This window comes from Megalopta genalis, chromosome 16, assembly GCF_051020955.1.
Source record: "Megalopta genalis isolate 19385.01 chromosome 16, iyMegGena1_principal, whole genome shotgun sequence".
In the NCBI taxonomy this organism is placed as follows: domain Eukaryota; kingdom Metazoa; phylum Arthropoda; class Insecta; order Hymenoptera; family Halictidae; genus Megalopta; species Megalopta genalis.
In genome coordinates this window covers 898,710-922,968 of record NC_135028.1, presented here as the reverse complement: position 1 = coordinate 922,968, position 24,259 = coordinate 898,710, and the positions used below count along the sequence as shown (strand labels likewise).

The 24,259-nt window shown below is 43.6% G+C and overlaps 1 protein-coding gene across 3 annotated transcripts in view; it reads left to right on the top strand.

Moving 5' to 3' along the window:
• Positions 1-265: 265 nt before the first annotated feature.
• Positions 266-24,259, top strand: part of LOC117224632 (uncharacterized) — a 65,991-nt gene continuing 41,997 nt past the window's right edge. For 2 of the 3 annotated variants that reach the window (XM_076526898.1, XM_076526897.1), the window contains exon 1: positions 266-545. The gene's annotated coding sequence lies outside the window, so the exon portion shown is untranslated. The remainder of the gene's footprint in view (positions 546-24,259) is intronic. The other variant, XM_076526899.1, reaches the window with a different exon arrangement.

Below are 24,259 nucleotides of genomic sequence, written 5' to 3'. Positions count from 1 at the left end.
CGTTTCGAAACGGGTGTTCGCTACGCCACTGCGGCAAACACCGGCAGAGTCGGCCGGCAGGCGAGGTGCTGCCACCTGAGCAGGAAAATCCGCAGGTGAATAGCGAACGCAGGCATCGGCACGAAAAGAAGCAGGTCCGTGCGAGGCGCAGCGAGTAAGAGAGGGTTGCCGGCTCTCCTGTCCCCACCGGGCGACCCGAGCGCCGTTGGAGGGGGTAGCGACGCATGCGCGGAGCCGGTTGGGTCCTTGCGACGAGCCTAGCGGCCAGCTCGGGGGCCCAATGTCTGCTTCCATCGTGAGGGAAGGCCGCGCGGAACGCGTTCGTCGCTCAACGTCTCGTCAGTCCGCGTTTTCCCGCGCCCCTCTCGCCTCGCCGTGAGTTTTCCGTCCGAAAAATCGGCCGCATTCAGATTCCCGCGAGTGTACACGTGCCCACCGGGATACCAGAGACTTCGTAAACGCCGCCCAGGACCCCAGGAACCGTCGGTTTGTGTTTGTCAATTAGTGTTGAGAAGTGTCATGGGGATCTAGGAACGCCGGTCAGGGTGAGTTTTCTTCTCGGCGCTCGCTCCACGCGAACCAATTAATCTTCTCTGTTCGGAGAGAGTCTCCGACAGGGTGCGAAAGAAAATGTTCCTCGGAGATTGCCACGAAGATAAGGGCGATCGAACGTCGTTCTCGATTCTCCGTTATTTCGAACTATAGAGGCTGCTCTTTCGATTTCGACGGGAGTTCTACTCTTTCGTCTCGACGCGCATTCCCCGTGGAACACTAATTTCCCCGAGATTAATCTACGAGCTGATTTCGTCGCTGCTCCCGGTGCAATATTCGCCGCAACAAAGGTGCCACCTGAACGATGCCACTGCGCTCGGTGATTTGAATGCGCGACGCGGCGATAAACCTGCTTATACTCCGCTTTTAGACGCGCTTCGATCGCCGGCCGCATCAAAATGCAGAGACCGGCTTATCTCGGGAGGCTTAACCTCGCGATCCGTGCCCCGAAATTTGTGCGGCCCGTTACGAAAATTGATTGCCCCCCCCCCCAAAAAAAAATTGTTCATTCGTTCAAAAAAGGATCGCGGTCTCGAAGAATTCGTTTCGACGAAACGATTCGGAACGATCGCAGTTGTCTCGAAGTATCCTGAAATTATATGCCTGTTTCCGAGACGATTACAACGACTCCAAGATCGACGGATCTTCTTTCGTTTCGAGGACGAAGGAGAGCGTCGATCGTCGATCGTTGGCCGTCGATTCCGGGAAATGCGACGTCGCCAAGCGGTGTTATGAATGGGTTTGGAACGTCGTTCAGAAATCCGTGGCACCGCCACGCGGCGATTCGTGCGGCTGGCTGGGACCAGGGCGTTCGGTTAGGGCATTTGAAATTGTGATTCGAGGCGTGTCCGAGAAGGGAAGGTTAGCACGGGCGCACAGGCGGACGGACGTGTTCCTACGTGCGCCTCCGTACGGATCGAATCGTGTGCTAGCCTAATGCATCGGGCCGGTGCATCGCGCCCCGATGTGTGTGGGTAGATGCATCCACGGAGGAATCTTAAGTATCCCTTCAAGTATCCTGAGCAGTGCCTGCAGTGGTACCTAGCGCCGCAATGAGGGATCGTTCTTTAGGATCGCGCGTTCAGATATTCGTGGAAAGCGGAATCCGCCGCGGAAACGATCGCGTCGAGTAATTACTTTTAAGTGCTCGCTATGAACGGCGTTCGGATACGTTTCGTGCTTTCCCTTCGGTCTGGAATTTAACTGAAATGCGTCCTCGAATGTTGCCACAGCGAATGAAAAGAAAAATGGTAATGGAACGCCGCGCGGAATATTCTTTCGCATTTCTCGACAGCGTCGATATTAATTAATCAACCCTTCGTATTCGGTGCTCTGTCTTTATTGTAAATGTACGATCACTTTTCTGACTCATGGTATTTTTATTCTCTTCTCAATCTCTTTATGGTTCTTAAACCAAAAAGAATCCCAAATGGCGCCTAAAAAATTATCCTCTGGACTAGAATATCCTCGTCGAGGCAGACCGAGAGGTTCGCCCATTGTTGCGTAACACGATAGAACATCTGTCTAATCGTCGATTTGTAAATCAGTCCGTGAACTATGCGTTTTCACGAATACCAGCAATGGGATCGTCGCAGACTTCGACGAGAACAATAGCATTCAGTTGCAAATGCATTGCCTTGGCCGATTCGATCTAATCGATGCTAATTATCATCCGCATCGAAACGAGATTTCGTCGTTTCCGCGAGCGTCGTTTCAGAATCCCAGTTCTGCTAATTGGCTCGGGAAGCCCCCATTTCCGGATTGCGAGGCATTTTTCGGACACCCTGTACACAGAGCCACGGGGACAGAATTTCCTTCGCGCTCTGCGCTCGTCGCGATCCCCGAGGAATTCCAAATTCCATGGAGAAAGTGTGTCAGCGTGGAATCCGCGGGAAAAGTCAGAGGGCCTGAAAACTGTTCGGGCCTAGAGCAGGCCGCGATTAGACGTTCCCTCGCGAGACGCCGTTTTCCCTCGAAGCTAAAAGAAACCGCGCGGCACGCGGACTATCAATTTGTCGGCGTGCTTCGCCGTCGCACGAATTCAACGGGGCCCTTTTTCCTCGTAGACACGCGGGTAAATACCCGGACGGAATTCCAGGCGGTCCGGCGCGGATCGGAGGCGAGCGCGGAGGCGGAGGCGGACGCGTAACCCTTTATTTACGTTTCGCGGAGCGCGGAATCGGCGCGACGAGCACGGACTTTCGGAAAAAAATTCGCGAGCATCGTGTCTCCGGGGCTCCCGGGGCTGGCGAGGCAGGGCCACGGGCCCCCGGGTCCGGGTCGGGCCGCGCCGCGACACATGCATCTACCAGCCGGTTCGACTGCATTTCATGGCTACCCATACGCAAACGTCGCGCACACGCCGTCCCGCAGCTCGGCCGTGTGTGCGCGCGCCCGTCGCGGACACACTTTCGATCTCATATGCAAAACACATGGAAACAATTCAGCCGGTTGCGGACCCGGCCCCCGAGCGACCGACCGCAGACGCTCGAAATTCGGCGGAGGCCGCGATAGATCGTCCCCGGGACAGGAAACGAAGGGTTTTCCTCGGCCGCGAGAGAAAGAGGCGCCGTTCGAACCAGGCGAACGCGCCCTATTTTGGAACGTCGCTCGATCCAGGCCCGTTCTTGGAACGTTGTGTCGAAATTTTAATTACGTTTGCTCTTTGTAAATCGGCCAGACGAAAACCGTTTGCTCGGAACGCGAGCGAGAACGTTCTGTTCCATGTTGCGTACCTCGAGTTGTCCGTTGTCTCAGATTATTGAACGGCGGGTGTTTCGTGTTCCTTTAGCCTCCGGTGTCCCCGATTTGGAACGGGCGTTCCAAAATAGGGACACCGAACGCGTGAAACACGAATACGGTGTTCAATAATAGATGGTACTTTGCTATTTTCAGAGTATTACTTTTTTCTTCGTGTTATTTTGTTCATTCAATGAATATATTCGAAAGCTCGTTGCGTTGTCCGAAAAAATCGATCTATCGAACAGCGGTGTAAATGTTCTTCGGTTCTAATAAAATCGACGATAAATCTCGTGCCTTAAACCTTAAACCTTGAAACTGTGCTGAAATAATTTTGGTCACGGAAAGCGAATTCTCCGAGAGGTCTCTGGGCGAGGCGACACGAGGTCCGAGAGAGAAGTTTCGCTCTGCTCGGCACTCGGCACCCGTGTGTTTTCTTACGTATATAACGCGCGGCGTTACAACACGCTGGGAACACAGGCGAAACGGCCGAGCCACCGAAAAAGAATTCCCCGACGAAGAAAGGCTCGTAAAACTGGTGGTATATACACACAGTGGTCGCCTCGCGAGCAAGATCCATGAGGCCCCGTCGCGCCGCGCCGCGCTGATGCTGCCGCGCGGACAATGGGCCCTGACGTCACGAGAACTGCACCTGCGACCGCTTCGCCCTGCGCTCGCGCTCGCATGTGCAGCCGACTACCACCCCATGACGCGTGCTTCGTATGCGCGCCCGGACCGTTTCATTTCAAAACATTCGAGAAAACGCATTACTTGACGCGACGTGTACGGACGCTTCGTCCAGCGACGGTCGCTTTCGCGACCGTTTTACGCTTTTGTTTGTCGATTGGGTCGCGAGAAAGGGTTAGACGGCATTATTGGGGCGGTGGAGCCGACAAATTGTTGCGACTTCGATTTGTTCTCGGGTTAAATTAATAATAAAAATAAAATAAAAAGGAAATAAAAGGGTTAGAAAAATCGAGTAGGTTTTATTTGGTAAATAGAATGTTATTTATGCCGGAGAACGAAGCAAAGGCACAGCGACTGGTCGCCCCACAGTAACCGGGCTCCGCTACCCTATTGTTCTCCGCGGGGTTCGAAGTAACGGTTGTTTAAAAAATTCTGGCGAAGGAAAGGGGTGACAAAAACGTGTTTTCTTTGCTAATATCTCAGTAACTGGGCATCTTAGACCCCATTTAGTATAATACCTTTTTAATGTAGAGTATTAATATTTGCAATATTATTGGCAATATTAATATAATATAATATCATATAATATAACATCATATAATGTAATATAATATAATATGATATAATATAATGTAATATAATATCATACAACATAACATAATAATATATGCATAAAATGCAACGCTAATGATAATGCCGATCACTCGACGTTACCCAATGCACCTTAGCCGAAGCTTTCCGCACGAACGTTAATACCGTTTCCAGCGTTTGTGGCTCGCGTCAACATCCTGCAAACATTGCGGCAATATCTGTCTAACATTTGCATCGCAGTTTACCATGCACAATCCCCGCAAGAATATCTCCCAGCGTTGTAAAAGTTGCGTGACCGGCGAATATCGATATCCCCGGGGAACCGCGCGCGCGCGCGCGCGATCTCTTTCTCTCTTCTACGTATGTAGTATCGTTTGCAGGGCAGGAAGTTTTTGGGCCCGACGATTCCAGGTAGACTTTCACCATTTAAGATTCGTCTGGTGGCTCGCATAACCGAGTCATCGTACGGCCAGGCTCTCCAGACCGGATCGAGAAGGAGGCCTCGCTAAATACCTTATTACTTTTGAATTAACATATCGGTACCAAGGTAACAGGACTTCTCGCGCGGTCGCGGATTCTTTCGGGGTACATTTAGGTCAGAACGAGGTCGTTTACATTTTTTAGCCGGCCGCAGACCGGCGGAGGACCGCGACAATATCGTCACGGAGAGAAATGTAACAGCGAGATCCGGTGCGATCGATCGCGGATTATTGTCGTCTCTTTCTAATTCGTGTGCGCACAAAAATTCACAATTTTGGAAAAATATATTATATAATAACTATATATAAAACTATAACTATATATAATTATATATAAAATATATAATATGTAATATAATAACTATAATATAAAATATATGTACTATACTATATTATATATATTATATTATAGTATAATATTTTATATTATAGTTATCATATTACATATAATATAATAACACTATAATGTAAAATAAATATACTATAATATATATTATATTATACTAAATATTATAGTATAGTATATAATATAGTATTATATATTATAGTATAATATTTTATATTATAGTTATCATATTACATGCAATATATAATATAATAACTATAATGTAAAATAAATATACTATAATATATATTATATTATACTAAATATTATACTATAGTATAGTATATAGTATAGTAATATTATAGTTATCATATTACATGCAATATATAATATAATAACTATAATATAAAATAAATATAGACGACGCACCCTTTGGGTCGCCGAAAAAACGGGCTACGCGACCGGAAACGAGAAAAATCGGTGCTTCATTTTAACTCGAAAATTTCACCGCGCCGAGGCCTGCTAAATAATGCAATAATACGCGCGCCGTAAAATTGGTGTTAAATGTCGCGGCACATAAACGTAAGTTCCGTCGAGAACTTTCGCTTCTTCGTTTCCCGGCCGAGCGACGGGGCCGATCAATATTTACTTTCGTAGGGAGGGAAAAATTCGTACGCGACATTCTTTCCCGAACCGGAAGCCGTAAAACGACACACGCCGTTAACAGCCGCGTTTCCCTCCGCCGCGGCGGCGGCAGCGGCGACTGTACCGCTTAATCAATCTTTTTATCCTAACGGTTGCCTCAAGGACGCTTCCCTCTATTCTTCTCTCTGCACCGGTACATTAAATCGCGCGCGAACCGGTAGCACGAGAACCGCGCCGCCGTGCGAATAAGAGATTTTCTGGAGTAGAATCGCCGCGCGACCATTCTTTTCTAACGGCAACGAGAGAAACGAGAAGAAAAGAGAACGTACCAGCCAGCGATTGAAAAGCTTCCGAAAATAAAATAGCTCGAACTGTTCTTCAGGGTGTCCCGCATTTTTACGTATACACTTCGGCAGATATACGCGATACAGTAATGTCTCTCTAATTCGCGCTCGGATTGTCCACGAAAATGGACAATTTTGGAAGTGGAGATGCGATTGTTCTTATAGTTGTTGACAATCGGTAACTATAAAAAGGAATTATAATGCTCGAATAATGGGAGCTTCTCTTCGCAAATTGTCCATTTTTGTGGACAATCATAGCGTCAATTAAGCAATACAGTAATGTCTCTCTAATTCGCACTTAGTTTGTCCACGAAAATGGACAATTTTGGAAGAGGAGAGATACGATTATTCGAGCCTTCCAGCTCTCGTTTTTATAGTTATATTATTATATATTTATTGAAGGCTCGAATAATCGTATCTCTTCTTCCCGAATTGTCCATTTACGTGCAGAATCCGAGCGTCAATTAGAGAGACATTGCTGTATATCCGGCGAAGAGCCGCGCGGCTCCAACTCGAAAGTCACCGAGCACACTGATAGAAACTCAAAGGAAAGCTGTTAAGTGAGTAATCAAGAAAGAGGATTTCTTCTGATCCGCCGCGAGACGCAACAGGTTTTTGCCCGTAGTAGAAATTCCGACTCATCCGATGAATCGTGATCGATCCTGTAATATTCGAAGGTGATGGCGAGACGTTTAATCGTATGCGCGTTTCTCACGTGTGCGTTCCTTCCAGCGATTCTTCGATAGGCGATACGAACTCAAAATTATGCAGATATATTAACGAATATTTTTGTAAAGGAAAAAGTTGCTTCGAATGACCCGAGGAACCCGCCACTTTCGGATTGCGAGACATTTTTGGGACACCCTGTATATAAAATATATTGTAAATTCGCCGCTGATCGTGATCTCACGGTATTGTAACAATTATTCACTGTCATTATACCCGCGCGCGCTTGTTTCATTACGCTTGTATTATTAACTTAATTAAACCGCGTCGCGCAGGGCGCGTCGAGTTATCGAAGTATGGCCTCGCAAAGCCGAACTGCCGTCGCGTTGGTCAAGTAGAATCGGATAAGCATAATCGCTGTCGCGGTTCTCGCGTCGATTAAAAAAGTTTAAACGCGCGCGGTTGTTCATCGGCTTCCGTCGAACTTCTCGTTCTCATCCTTTGCAGCGTGAACGGCCTGTGCGCCAGCCGAACGTAGCTCTCGTTGATTCTTCGAGCAATCATCGCTCGCGAGAATTAGCCGAGTTAAGCTCTGCCGGACACGGTCGGAGATTATTATATGGCCTTGACAGTGTGTCCACGGAAAAAACATCGTTAGAACGATGTTGTCCAACTTTCATCTGCGACGCGTCCGACACCACTGTGTGTTGATTAATTGTTTGGCTCTCCTGTATCATCCTACTGGCATCGATTTCACTGTGACACCGTACTTCTCGCGTGGAAAATTATCATAACGACAGAGACGAGATCCGTACGTCGTGATATTAAAGTTTTCAATCCGCGAATTAAAGTTCTACCCTATTAGCTTTAATGATCCGCTAACCGGATTCGCGTTAAGCGTGTCGTTCTACGGTTTAACTCTCTCTAAAGAATTAGCGGTTGTTATACTATTTCCTATTCCAATCAACCGTTTATTTATTTATTTACTCGTTCCTTCATTTATTTGTTTATTTATTTACTCATTTATTTACTTATTTATTCACTTACTTATTTACTCATTTATTTAGTTATTTATTTATTTACTTAGTCACTTATTTATTTACTTATTTATTCACTCATTTATTTAGTTATTTATTTCTTTACTTAGTCACTTATTAATTTACTCATTTATTTATTTAAGTACTTATTTATTCATTTATTATTGTCTTTTAACTATTTCATTCAAAACAATTAAAAGTAGCACAAAAAACAGTGCAATAAATACTGAAATCAATTCTAAAAATTAACGAGCCTTTCGATTTACGTGTAGACAGTATCGAAACGTGTTCGGGGCTTCTGATAAAAAGATTTCGAAATTTAGGAACAAGGGGCAAACGGGTTCCGAGGGTTTTTTTCGATCGAATAAAATCGGCGGATCGAACGCATTAATTGAATTAACCTTTCCATCGCGGAATTGTCGCGGTTACATCGGCGGAGTCGTCCTTGACGACGCGGCTAAGATTCCTTTAAAGGTTGAGCGAAGCTTTCTCTGAGCATAAGTCATTCTGGATTCCTGGCAGTCGAGCGGGAACACGGGGGGCTCGCGGGGAACACCCGAGGCGGCTCGAAAGTACGCGCAAACACATAGATAGTTACGTTGAATTTCCTCGTACGTGCGGTAATTAACCGTGCGTTTTCCAATAGTCGGCGAACGGTCCGTGCGTCCGTCGACGCGTCTGCATAGTTTCGTGAAATTTAACCTTTTGCCCTACTACCACGTCTGAGAGACGTGATAAAATAATCGGGTCAGAAATGATCATTACGTCTGAGAGACGTGGTCAGAAATAATTACCACGTCTGAGAGACGTGGTTAAATAATCGGGTCAGAAATGATTATCACGTCTGAGAGACGTGGTCAACAAATTCAGATCAGAAATGATTATTACGTCTGAGAGACGTGGATAAATAATCGGGTCAGAAATGATCATTACGTCTGCGAGACGTGGATAAATAATCGGGTCAGAAATGATCATTACGTCTGCGAGACGTGATAGCTACTTAAACATCGAATATTGAGTATACGTGCACAGCACGTGGCAGTTTCGCACAATGGTCTATAAAATATACGATTCAAGCCGAGCAAAACGAGCATTCTTACTTGCACGAGCAATTAACCGTTTGAGTCGCAGGGGTCATTGAGAAAACGGGGTCGAATAAAGCCGAACGGCGCGATAACGCTTGTCATAATCGATCGCGAAGAGAACCGAGCGGCGCGATAGCGCTCTTCTAGATAGACGAACAAAACGAAAAGAAGTAAAAAAAGAAGATAAAAAGCAGCTATGCGATGTTAAGAATAAATTAGTTACGTTTAACGGACGTGTATTAATTTATGATCAAATTGAAATGTACGAGATCATGTAACATCGTGATCAAGATACAATATTTATAAATACGAGAGAATGCTTTTTATACATTTTTGAAGCTCGCGGACGAAGTTGTAAAAATAATCTAAGATCAAATAAATTTATGATACATTTTAGAATTATACGTTGATTCGTAAGAAAATTTAAATATAAACTTCTATTGAAATTGACAGAAAAGTCTAAACTTTATAGATAAATTTATGGGAAAATTTAATTTATTTATGAATCTATAATAAATATATATATATATATATACATAAATTTAAATCAATAAACTCGCAAATAAATACAAAATACAAACAATAAATAATCAATAAATTTAAATAAATATATTATTATATAATTATTACTCAAATAAATTACTATTAAATAAATATATTCAATTTGAATTGAATTTATTATTATTATTATTATATATATTATTATTATTATAACATAAATTCAATTTTCCTATAAATTTACTTATAAAGTTTATCAGAGAAGATATTAAATCGAAGGTATTAAAAACAAATTGAGAACATCCTAAACATTTTAAAATCCACCGAACCACATTACAAAATTAAAACGACGAGTCAAAGAGTCGCTGCTAATGGCCGCGCGAATTCCAACATTAAGCACGACGAAAAAAAAGGCTCGAAGAAAACCGGAGAAGGAAAAGCTCGCGCAAATAATTAGCATGATTTTCAGCCGAAGATGCGATGCCGCGGCGATGTGTCTATGTAACTGTAATCGCCCGCATGTTCTTGTTTCTCGAACGGGTCGGGCATCGATGTCACGAGTTCAACAAACGTGGACACCTAGTTGCTCAGTCGCCGTGACCGCGTGTCATCTTTCATGTTTCACGTGCGAATGTGTAACAGCTCGTCTCCCCCTCCCTCCCCCCTGCGTCCGCGATGATTTTTCCGAGGATATTTTTCGTCGATGCGTTTCCCGAGTCGCAGCCGAGAACTGCCGCCGGGAAGATTAATGGCCGCGACGCGCAACCCCGTTACAACGTCCTAGAAGATATCCCGTATTTCGGAACACTCATTTATCATTGGTTAAACAAATATATTCGAGCGATCGCGAGAGACGCGGCGCAGCATCTCTTAATCCGCCGGCGGCCGTTCCGCGATCCGGCCGATTTTTCTTCCGTCACGCAGGAAACAGGAAGCCGAAGCGGAGTTATTAAAGCGGCGCGATATAATTTCTACGACACGCGTTTAATATTAACCGGTTCCTAGTGCTCTCCGCATAATAATTAATATTGAATTGCAACGTTCGCCGGCGCGACGTTGCTTTCCAGTTTTATCGAGAACGCGAACGAACGAACGATCCGCGGAAACAGATTTCAGATCTCTCCGTTATCTGATTGGAGATACTCGTTTTTATAGTTGTTGACAATTCGTGACTGTAAAAACGAACCGCAAGGATCGAGAATAATCGTGTCTTCTCTTCTTAAATCGTCCACTTCTGGGGACAATCTCAGCGTCAATTAGAGAGACATTACTGTATATATAAAATTTCGATTACTTCGAATATTGTAATAATATTTGATAATAATAATATGTAATAATATACGTTATAATGTACAATAAAATAAATATAAAATTACATATAATTATATATATAATATTGTAAAATATATATAGAATAATATATATTATAATATACTACACACTCTTCAATATATAGCACGTAATATAGCATGCAACATAACATGCAATCTAGCATGTAATATAATATACAATAAACCATATAATAACACATATAAAGCAATATTATATAACACAACATATATTGCAACTTTATATTTCAAGTTGTAACTAAAGCGACTGAGAAAAAGGAGAACGAAAGAAAATAAATAATGCTCGAGATGACGTTGATACGTCTATGCAAATTGCACACCGCGCGGCCGTAATGAACGGTAATAAACATATAATAAAAATATTAGTAATACGTCTACCGACTTTTATAAGTCCAAGTGATCGTAAGATGTCGGCCAACGATAAAAACGGGAGCGACTGACACGAGCAAAAAGACTGCTAAAAAGAAGTGTTCACGGAATACGAAAGAAAGAAAGAAAGAAACCATCAAAGAAACAAAGCAAGAAATAAAGAAGAAGCTGACGAAAGAGCTAGAACGCCATCTTTGTTCCGTGCGGCGGTAAAAGCTATTCAAATTCAAAGTAACCCGAAGGATCGTAAAACCGGCGATCGAAGAGAGAAACCTGTGTTTACGGGCGCGCTTTTACAAGCGAATCGTGCCCGGTATTTTCGCGAACCGAGAGAGGAGGTCCGCTTCTCTTTTTTTTCTCCCCCCTCCCTGCCTTTCGGATGTGTTGCATATGGACATACGATCCGGTGGAACGCGAGAACAGGAACAGAAATACGGTGGGCCGGTGTCAATAGCGATCGGGTTAGCCCGGTATGGGCAGATCAGCATGGCGGATTTCTAAGTGGCCGCGCTCCGTATGTCTACGGAGTTCTCTACGCGCTGCTGTTGCGCGTTTAAGCATATGACCAGCTCGAACCGGGCGACACTTTCACTTGCCGCTGCCAATGTCCGATCGGCATGCAGTCCGGCAACCGAGCTGGCGTTACAGTTTCGTTCCAATGGACAGGGAATCCAGTCTCTCTCTCTCTCTCTCTCTCTCTCTCTCTCTCTCTTTCTTTCTTTCTCTCTCTCCCACGGACAATCGGATCTCTGCAACCGCCGGACAATGGAGGCCTTGCTCGCGCGTCGTTGATTCCGAGGAAAGAGATCCCGTGCTGCGAGGAGACCGATTCGAAAAGCCGCGGAGACTTTCGAGCCGATCCATGCCCATGGGTATCGATTTCGAAGGGATTCCGAGGGGCTCCTTGGGCTAGGCGAGCGCACGGATTCCGATACTTTTACGTAGGATATGATTAGTGCGTGTCTCCGAGGCTTTGCGACGTACTGGGTGTCCCGGAATTATTGTGCAACCGGAGAACGAAACTTTCGGTTGGCTACTGATCATTGCGATTGATACAGAGGATTTTTATTTTGCACAAATGATCGGCGGTCTAATTAAGTCGTACGGACAAGCTGTCTCGTGATTATGTTAACAAGCGGAAGGGGGAGATTCCTGAAGCGATTTGGAGCAACTTTTTCCTTTGCGAAAATGCAATCCGAGGCTTCGTTCGCGAGTTATTTGCGAAAAACACTGACCAATCTGAGTGCGGGCGCTGCCGGCGCTCCGCCCTGCAGTCGCGCTGACCGTCTGAGCTCGCGAGGGCGGAGCGTCAGCCGGACCCAAGCATTGGTCAGCGCTTTTTCGTTAATAACTCGTAAACGAAGCGGCGGATTGCATTTTCGCTGAGGAAAAAGTTGTTTGAAATGACTCGATCGATCGATTTATATGTAATAAACCGCATTTTTTATTGGCTCTGAAGATAAGTGAAGGAACGAGAGTCTTCTATTTCTTTTTATCATTCCAAGTGACAGCAAAAATAACAAAAAAGATACATTAGTGATCGCACTAGTGTCTGTAACATTTTTAAACAATTCAAGACATCTGGCTCAGTTTCAAAGAAATGATTGCTTTTCGAATGGTGCTCGAATACTTTTTGCCAGAAGTGCAACAAAAATAGTTTACGACACAGAGAACTTTGGAGAAAAGATATTTGCTATAAAAATCGATCTGTAAAAATCGTTGGGCCGATTATCGGTGAACATTTTCTAAGAAACATTTTTCTACTCTTTTAGATCTGCCCGCTTTCCACGGTGTTTTCGATGGTGTTCGGGTTTGAAATTGACGGCAAAGTTACATTCAAAATGACGATAACCAATCGACGATTCATTTCGCTGGCTCGGGGAACATTACTTTCCAGTAATTTATCCTGTCGCCGGTTAACGAGATAAACAAGAGTTAACGAGTTCCATAGAAGTTCGGGCTCGTTCGAGCGAACCAGGTAGCGCGGAGCGTGCAAGTGAAATGATTTCCCCGTCAGGAAAAGTTGCAGCGTCGCGGTGGCTCTAATGGATTGCGAATTGCTGCCCGTTTTATCTGCTTTTCGATCGTTACTTCCGCGCCATTTGCGAGATAAACCGACAGCGTCGCGCTTTTAACGAACTTCTTCATTCGTTTTCTGCGACATTGCTGCTCGACTGACGCTCGCTCGGCCATCGGCGGGTCGTTTCTGACCCGGCAACTGGAAGCTTCGTATTATTATTATTATGATTCAAATATATATTCAATATTATTATTATTATTATTATTCAAATATTCAATATTATTATTATTATGATTCACAAATATTCAATATTATTATTATGATTCAAATATTCAATACTATTATTATTATGATTCAAATATTCAATATTATTAATATTATTATTTCAGATATTCTTTCATACGTACAGGAGTATTTCATTAACAATTTCCAACACTTTTTCAAACATTCCCAGCCAGTTTTGAACGTACAGGTTTTCCTGTCATCTCTGAACCCACTTGAACTCGAGAGCTTTCTGTGACGATTTTCAGCTGCAGATCTTTTCTTCAGCTAGCATCCAGCCTCGTCAGCATTATGCTTCGTTCGCTAGTTTCTCCGTGTAAATACCATCATAGAATACTTTTCGTACAATTTATCAGGCCATATCGATTTCCTTCAGCGCCGATTTCTGTTTACATATTCATACGTTTCACAATCGATCGTTTCGTAATTGCCGCTGTAACTCGTGCAAAATCGGTTCTCCGTAGCCTAACTTGCACCGCTGCGCCTATTCGAAAGTATCGGAAGACTTTCAAAACTAATAGATAACGGGTCGAGGTCCTCTTTTTCCTTCTAAATTCTAATCCGGATACTTTAGAGAGCCTCGGAATGTGTACGCGTGGCTTCGCCCGGAACGACGGACAGTGATTGAAAGCAGTTTACAGAGGCGCTAGTTCCTCGTGATTACGTGGACGTGTTTCCATTTACACGGATTCCCGTCGACATAACGATCTGCAATTATAATTCGCAAATGTTCGATAATCTCGATCGGGAACGTTCGGGAACGTGTGAACTGCGAATTAGTTGGCGCGAAATTTCGGTAACGTTGCGGACAACTTTCTCGAAAAATAATATTATACTATTATATACAATACAATATACAATATATACAATAATAATTATATTACAATAATATAATAGTATAATATTATTAAAATAATATTATTATACTATTATATTATAATAGTATAATATAATAAATAGTATAAATATTATACTATACTATTAAATAATAGTATAATATATTATATAATATAATAAATCCTTGCTGCTGATGGAGAACACATCGTCGATAAAGCCGCCTCGGCTGCGGCCAAGAAACAGAGTTATGACAGTCGCGCGGAGAGTTTAGAAACCGTTCTAAAGGGGACCCGAGATTGCGCGGGTCGCTTTCAGTTTCCGCTTGAGACCATTTCGCAATTTTGAAGGCCGTCCGTGAGCGTGTACAGCCTCGTGTGGGCGTACACCGCTTGCATATTTTGCAAATCGTTCCGAGAAGTTGCGTGGGGCGCCCACTTCGCGCGCTCGAGCCATGCTTGGATATCGTGTCACCCTTTGCTAGTTAGTTAGCTGTGTTTGACGAGCATACTCGTCACGGAGAAATGGTAATATTTTGTGTCGTGACGAGTACACTCGTCGTGGAGAAGTGGCAATATTTTGTGTTGTGCCGAGTATATTCGTCGTGGAGAAGTGGCAGTATTTTGTATCACAACGAGTATACTCGTCACAAATAACTAACAGTATTTCGTGTCATGACGAGTATACTCGTCATAGAAAAATGGCAATATTTTGTGTCACGACGAGTATACTCGTCAGCGTTGAATTTTTTTCCTATAAAACCCCGTATTTCTTAATTCTTTCGATCGGACGACTGGGAACTCGCGTGGCTTATTGTCGGCGTCTCCATTATTCATTGCACTTCCCTGCGCGTAGAAGCTAATTAATCGATACGCCAATTAATTATCGCCGATAATTACTAATTAGAGAACACGCCCGCGGAAGATGGCGGCTCGGTGCAACCGGCGCCAAGTTCCCAGCGCTCGCGACATCTTTTTCCATCGACATTTTGCACTCGTCGAATTTTTAATTGCTCGCGGTTAATTACGAATAACATTTACCCGAACAATTGTAGATTTTTATGCGAAATAAAAACGTTCTGAGAGAAACGATTGCGATCGAGAAGTTTCTGATCGCGGTAACTGCGAGGAAAATGTTATGTCCAAAGGGTTAATTATTATAATAAGTTGACAGCGATGCGAGACTATTTTTAAACTAACAAACTATTCGAACAATTGCAGAATTATGCGTTCGATCTGCCGATTGTTCGTCGTGAACAAGTAAAAAATCCGCAGTTGAAACGCAACAACATTCAATCACGGTGCTTCGCGTATCAATCGTTGTTGCATTATTGTTTCGTTGCATTCGCGTACCAACTTTGATTATCGCGTTTAATTATCGCGTTCCACCGCGTGACTCGACGTTCGTCGGATCGCCGAGGGTCGTCGGAGAACGCCGCGTTTCCGAGTCCCCGAATTTCTTTCATGAATGAAGGCGTAGCCGACGACTCTCCGTCACGGCCACTTTCACTTTCTCCGACGAAATACTACGTTTTTCTGTAGCCTGTGCGAATGTCGACGACGACGACGTCGACCGATCCAAGGTCGCTCGGAAGAAAAGCGTTTCAGCAGCCGCAATCCTTGCGACCCGCGGCGGAGAAAAAAGATGGCGGAACACCGTTACGCATGAATCGCATGCTAAGATCGAAGTGGCTGATATAATGTTCATTAGGCGGTGAGGTTAAAACGCGGCAACGAACGGAGAGACAGACGTACCCCGCGCGGTTTGTTGCACCGAACCGGTTCGGGACGAAAAACTGCAGCAATAATGCAGAATTAACCCTTTGCGCGTCGCAGACATTTTTACTCGAAATTCGAGTCAACTTCAAAGTTTTTGATCAACGGTATTTCCATTTTATGCAATCTAGTGCATTTTATACTTATGAAATTGAATTTTGCGAGCCGTGCAACAGCTACTAATTTTACAGTTTTTTTCTCTTTTTTTAATACAAAGCAATTCGATGATGTTAAAATTACTCTGAAACGCGATAATAACGACTTTTAACGGCGCCTTGGAGTCGTCGCTCGAGCGCAAAGGGTTAAGAGAAATTATAGCAGCGATGAATCCGTTCTCGGGGCTCGTTTAATCGATCGGCTGTCAAACTAGCAACCATGAAGATGCTTAACCCTTTGCCGTAGCCTGACGAGCGCGACTCGTGACGAAGATTTGTTGCAATAACCGAGTCGAGTACAAATGTTATTCCGTTCTCTCGTCATCGATGTTTAATCGTTCGAGTAAACGTTGGAACGCGATCGATTTATCTTCTTCTGCGCCACTGCTCGAACAATTTAGAACCTTTCTAAGACGCCTGATCGCAGCAAACGCGCTTCAGATTTCGATTTGGCCGACTTTTTGCAGCTTTTAGCGAATACGAAATATTCTGAATATGAAACCGGCGGACAGGAAGCAGCCTTCTTCGCCAAGTTCGTGCATTTGCTCGTCGAAGCGACTGCCAGAATGTGCCGAAGAAGAAGATTTTCGAAAGAAGAAGGAAATTTCGATGTTACGGAAGAGCTAGCTAAAGTCGTTAGCTGCTGCAGAAACGAGAATTTCGAGCAGAGACGAGGATCGCGTCGCGAACCGAACGCGTTCGCCATTCCGCCTACGCTCTTTTATCCGGATTCACGTGACATTTTGTTCCCGTGGCTATTTACGAGGGCCGGCCGTCGCCTGAAATAGTGACGATCGTCTTTATAAATAGCCGGTCCCATCTTCGAACTCGGCGGAGGGAAAGGTCAGTTCCGAGGGCCGTAAATTTTACGCCCGAGGATCCCGAAAGCCGTCGGTTATTTTCGGGCTGGCGCACGCCAGCAGGTATCCTAGGTTAGGGCGTTTCCACGTGCTCGCCGCTCCCAGCTGTTTTTCCCGGAAAACCCCGCTTCTTCTCGACGCTTTCGACGATTATAAAACACTTGGGTCTTGCTCCGTCTTGCTCCATTCAGAAAACCTTTGGGAGAAGCCTGACTCATCGTCGAACGCCGTGCAGAGAAAATCCTTTAAATTATCCTTTTATAACTCGTCTTCTACGGGGACATCGTTTGAAAATCTTTTTTAGGGGTGATATTGAAATTTGTTGAATTACGGAGACAAAATTGTTTTAGCCTTTCGACGATTCTAGATAATAATAATAATAGATAAATAAATTCTCGGCGGCTGTTCTTCGATCTTCGAATAATCTTCAAAGCCCAATCGGCTGTTTGTTTCGAGCTGTTTCAAGCAAATGCTGATCTTTCATAATATTCTTCGAGCAACAGTGAAATCCGTTCCGCACAAATGTAACCCAAAGCAAAAATTTATTCCAGTTCGAACGCTGTTCGAATTTTTGCCAGCCTTTACACACTAGAATACCACAGATCGATGGATCCACGTGGCTCGATGTGTACCGCAAGTATCGAACTCTCGAGCAACACTCGCGTTCCTCGTACGCGCGGCTTCGCAGCCCCGTTTTTTGCGCGCGCGCGCGCGTATCATCGGGACGCGGCGTCCCTCCGCGTAGGAAAACCGGTGGTGCCGCCTGAAAACGCGTCGTTTCACGGTCGAGGTAACACGAGACAAATCGGCAATTCCTAATCGGGGAATTATCTTTCTTGCGGCGAGCCGTCGTCGGCGATGATTGCACGCGAGCACCGTTCGTCACCGCTACATTTATCGCGGCCGGCGCGCGCGCGCTTCCGCGTTCGTTGCATCTGTCCGTTGCACCCCGCGTACGCGAGAATTCACCGGCGAAAATATCGCGGCGACCGCTCGATAACTCGATTGTTATTTATTATTATAGGCCGGCCCGGAAATCATCGCGTCCCATTCATCAATTCGCTTGCGCGTTCTTCCCTCTCGTGTGCCGCACGGACGAACGGAGCCGCAGCTTGTAGAAAGACGACGGGATATCATGGATCACGCGTTGCGCCGATTCACAAACGATTTCAAACGATTTTTCGTTCCACCGGCGAGATTATAAATCGGCGTGTTCGAGTGCGCGGCATTTTTTCGCGGACCGGAACACCAGTTGAATGTATTTACGGTCGAAATGCGGCGGAACTCCGGTCGTGCGGACTAAATTTTAGACGTCAATGCTTTGCCTTTTGCATTATTACTGATTCGTGGGTAAAAGATTTAAATAGGACGTTGTTTATTTGTATTAACCGAGAGAAAATTCAATTGCTCGAAATTTAGAAATGGAAGTGCAGCGAATTCTCCCGAATTGTCCCTCAGCTTGGAAGCGAAAATGAACAATTCGGGGAGAGAAGACGCGATTAATCGAGCCTTGCGCCTCGTTCTCATAATTCTCGGCAACTGGCAACTATAAAAATGAGCCTCGACGAAAATTTACTGTAATTCCTGTACAAATAAATTCGAATTCGAATAACAAACAATCGAGCAAGCCGCAAGAAGCGGTTAATTAAAAGTAGCGGCGCGTCGCGTTCGTATCGACCGCGAGATAGTAATGGGCAACGATCCGTTCCTCGTAACACGCGTCAACGAACTTGCATCGTCGACGGTTTAGCGGTAAATCAACGGCCTTACGTTTCGACGACCGCCGTTTCTCTGGCCGGAATCGCGGCGTGTGCTGAACGGAAGCGCTGAAAGGAGAACGCCGCCGGCACGGTTTTCCACAATCGGTCTATTGATGGTTTACTGAATACTCGTTAAACGTTTCGTAAGCCGGATTACGATACGCTGTAATTAAAAAGTCTTTAAGGCGGCGGACCTCGCCGATTGAGATTCGTGGAGGCCGAAGGACGAAACGAATCGGGGACTGCCATTCATAGCTTCTGCGAACCCCTCTCGGTGTGTGTGTGTGTACTATTTTCTTCGGAATTACAATGATCAGAGGTGATTAATTAAGTTATTAGTTTCTTCGATGGTAATTTTATACGGTTCGCTTTTTCTTTAATCGGACAGCACAATTACAGGATACCGAGTAATTGGTAGAATAAAAATTACGAATTGAAGTGTAATGAATTGCGGCTCGTTTTTATGGCCACCGATTGCCAACAACTATAAAAACAGTATAATTCAATTCTTATAATTCAATTATATATAAAAACAGTATAATTCAATTCTTATAATTCAATTATATATAAAAACGTTATAATTCAATTCTTATAATTCAATTATATATAAAAACATTATAATTCAATTCTTTTAATTCAATTATATATAAAAAAACATTATAATTCAATTGCATTGTCATTTGTGATTCAGATTTCCATTCAATTAGATTCCAGTGTAATTCGTAATTGCAATTCGAGGATAACTACAAAATACCAAGTAATTGAATCAATTATCGTATTACAAATACGATGTAATTGAATAAAAATTACGAATTGAAGTGTAATAAATTGCGGCTCGTCTTTACAGCCACCGATTGTCAATGACTATAAAAAAAGTGAGTCGCAAAATAATTGTATCTTCTCTTCCCAAATTGTCCATTTTCGTGCACAATCTGAGCGTCAATTATGGAGAATTTACAGTAGTTAAATTGGAATCCGATATTTTTAACAGTCGCGTTTATTACAGAATCGAAGGCACACAACGACGACCATGGATGACACGAAACGAGCAATAAGATATTGTTAATAATAAGTAACTACGCGAGCCGGGACTAATTAGTAGCGAAAAACCGACGATAGGTTTCTCGAATTGGTTCTTAAATAGGTATGCAGTTATGCAGCGACAGATTCTAATTGATTTAACGAAGCACCAAGAGTTTAACGAAGCGCAATTGAATGCGACGACTGTTTCTAAATTAATCCGGATAACTGTACAGTCCCTTGAGGATTGTAAAAATCGAAGGAACTCGTTTCGTGTACGCGAGATCGCTGGCCCCTGAATCGAGTCTATTTATTTATTATTAGAATTGCGTCTAAGAACGCAAATTATCGACGAGGAAAAAAGAACAAAGCAAACGAACTCTTCTTAAGTCGAGCATCGAAGACGAAAAAAAAAGGAATTAAAAAATACTGCAGCATGATTTTTCACTATTATTAACATCGTTAAAAGAAGAAATACATTTTTATTTCATTTCTGTTCGACATAAGAGATCACGATAAATTTTATTTCGCATAAAAATCCGCGGTCTAATAATTATGCGCGCCGCTGTGTTGCAGCAAACGCTGAATTCTACGTAAGGACAGCAGCCAACTTCTTGCAATACTGCAAGGTCGCGGACTGCGATCGCAGTCGTAGCCTAGCATCTAGCAAGAGAGCATGCATTTGCGGATGTTATGACGTAAGCGGTCGTCCCATTGAACCTTTCATGCAAATAAAATCATTACGACACGAACAATGGGAGATAATACTTTCACTATTTTCCATGGGCCGTCCCAAATGCATGTAGGACGTTCGGTTGTAAACCGGGCATAAAATGAACGCCAGGCGTCAATCTTAAACTTCGTTGAATGCGCTATAAAATTGCCATTTTTAATTATTCTAGTGAATAAATAGTTGAATAATTTTATTAATAAGTAAGTTTATTCATTTTATTATTGAATAAGTTACTATCACCTTATCCGCGAATAATAATATTATAGTAATAATAATAATATAATATAATAATATAATCGTGAATAATAATAATAATAATAATATAATAATATTATAGTCTGTGCACGAGCACCCAATTTGCGAATAATTTCCTCGCAAGCAACAGTTCAACCACTGACAATTGCAACTAACAATAAAAAAATACCATTTGCGAACAGTTCAGTCACGAATAATTCATTCGCGAATAGAAACTTCCTTCTTATTCATTATTCGTCGATCGAATAAGCGACGAAAGACGCGCGTTAAAACGCAGCGAAGAAGCGTCGATGCGACATCCGGAACACACATCTCATATCATAAGAGCTTCTCGTATTAAAACAGCTTCTCATATCAGTCAATTTAACCAATACTAATTCAATATATACTAATTCTGCATTTAATACTAATTCGTGCACCGTGGACTATAGCAAGCTGTACAATGCGAGTGCACGCACGGTGAACAGTCGTGGAGCAAAGGCGAACGTTCGATCGTTTATCGACGGAACGAAGGCGAACGAAGCTGTTGGCAAATATTTCCAGGACTGGAAAGGAGTGCATCGCGTGTCTGGAAATCTCGGAGCATTCCAGACATATCGGAGCTCCGAATGAAATCGAAAACGATCATCTACGGGCGCGTTAGACACCGAGACTCGTCCGCGGCGCAAGGTCGTTTTATCTCTCCTCTGTCCTCTCTTTCTCTCTCATATGCACTCTTTCCTTCTCTCTCTCTCTCTCTCTCTCTCTCTCTCTCTCTCTCTATCGGTTTGATCTTTTTCTCTCGCCGTGACTGGGTGCCCGATGTACTTTCATTTCGCCGGGCCGTGTCGGTGTGTCGTTCGCGACCGTTTATGGCTATTAAATTAAATTCCACATCCGTCAGCCGGTTCTCGCAGAGCTCGGGCCGCTTCGCCGGCGAAATACAGAATGTAGAATGCGCGTACACGCCTGGCCATTATTCAAGTTTTATCGGAATCGCGGCTAAACGGCTCGCGAGAGCCGCCACCGAGGAGAAATCTCCGGGCTCCGCGTTAACGTCCGCGGACGGCTGATTTAGCGGCGGGGAATTATTGGCCGGGTAATTTGCAACGACCAGATCGCGTTTCATTGTGCGCTTACACGACGTAGGAACGCTGTTCCTCCTAAAGTAAGCGTGTGGCCGATGTGTGTGTTTGTTACGCGCGCGAGATCGACGCGACAGCCGATCGATCCGCGCGCGGGTCTCTTCTCGGCTTCTCGTCCTTCTTCCCGTTTCGATGGAATTGAAATTAGCGCGGACAGTTCGACTTTCACGAGCCGATTTCACAGTGTTACGTGATCAATTTCAGTAATATTGACCGGCTACAGGTGAAATGTCTCTCCTCCCGAGGTGTTTCCTCCGGGCCGACGCCGTCGCGGCTGGAACGGCCGTGCTCGCCGTGAACTTTGCCGCCGTGTGTGTTGTTTCGTAGAAAAATAGTTCCCGGAGATTTACGATAGTTTTTTAGGTATTTTTACCCAGGTAAAAAAAATCGAAGAATATTTAACTACCGGTGGATTTCAGTGACAGGTGTTCGATGTAATAAGAATTTATATTTTTAACCTTTTGGCGTCAAGTATGTAGGCCTTGCGAGCGCAAGCGACACACGGCGACCTGACATTCTAATCTGAAAATGATAGTCAGGCATGCAGGTAATCAGCTTGAAATGATTGGCTTCGTATAATCTTGCATATAATAATAGAACAATAGAATAATAGAATAATCCTTCCTAAATTCTCCAGTATTTTTGCGCGCAATCTGAGCGCGAATTACGGAGAAATTATTGCACTCGGTAAGTAATTGATACTCCCTAATTTTCCTTCAGCTTGCAAACAAAAATGGACAATTTGAGAAGAGGAGTTACAATTCGTAACAATATTTAAATACAAATTTATATCGAATTACCTACAAATCTAAAATTCATAAATAATAGCAAAAATTCATAATTATAACAAAACTGAATTTATAGAGAGAAATACAACGACGAAAATGATTTTACCAGAATCGTGTTCCATTATCTTCCAAACGAACTAACGAGCGCCTAAGCGATGCCTAAACCAACCCCTAACTCGGAAACCATAAATTGCACGTTGCAAGGGTAGATTTAGCTTAGGTCTCGGATTAAGTCGACAGTTTTTCGCCGCGCAGAAGGAGAAGCGAACGATCGGTGGCTGAATCGCCGCAGAATAAAGGAAAACAATTCGCGTTATAAGTATTCGCCGCGCGTAATCGCATTCGTTGGAATCGAGACGCGAGACAGACGTCCTCCTTCGCTAATCAGAAATGTCGATAGGCGAGCAGACGGTAGGCGAGAAAAATAGAGGCGTAGACGCGTCAAGGTATCCCTGGAACACCGGCGCAGCGCTGTTCGTTCCACGTCGAATGGCTGGGAACACGTATAATTAATGCCGGGCACGCACCCCTCTCGGCTTCAACACAGAATCGTGTACTGCCTTCCTCCTGAATTTCAATTTCGCACGAAGACACCTTCCTGCCGATCCACGATCTCCCCGTGTTTAATGCTACTTTAGCGTGCGCGAAGCTACTTTGCAGTAATTATTTGTTTTAATCTCGCGGCACGGTAACTAACGCGTCCAGCAGAAAATAGGTTCGGTTACTGTGCTCCGTGAATAAAATTACTGAAATTGAAACTAAAAATAGAAATTGAGATAATGGGAAAATTGGAGAAAATGTGGAACGTGAAATAATTGGGATAATAATATAAAAATATATATAATATATGCATATAATATAATATATATAATATAATATTTATACTATAATATTTATAATATAATATATATAATATAATATTTACAATATAATATATATAATATAATATTTATACTATAATATATATAATATAATATTTATAATATAATATAAATATAATACAAAATATAAATATAAAATTAATCATGCTTGAAAATAAGCAAAAGAGCCAGTAATTGGCTCCCCACAGTAACTGGCCCCGCAGCCCTAAGCAAGCACCTAGGAGCAACAGCTGCGAAAATCATAATTTTGCAAAAGCACCGAGCAAACATGCGAGCACCAAAATCCGCGGTTCTCGCCTAATCAGTTGCACGAACTATAACAATGGAAGGAACACGTGATAGAGCATGTAGCCGGGTTGCATAATTCGATATCCGACAAGAGAATAATTCGCGGAATATCGATGTG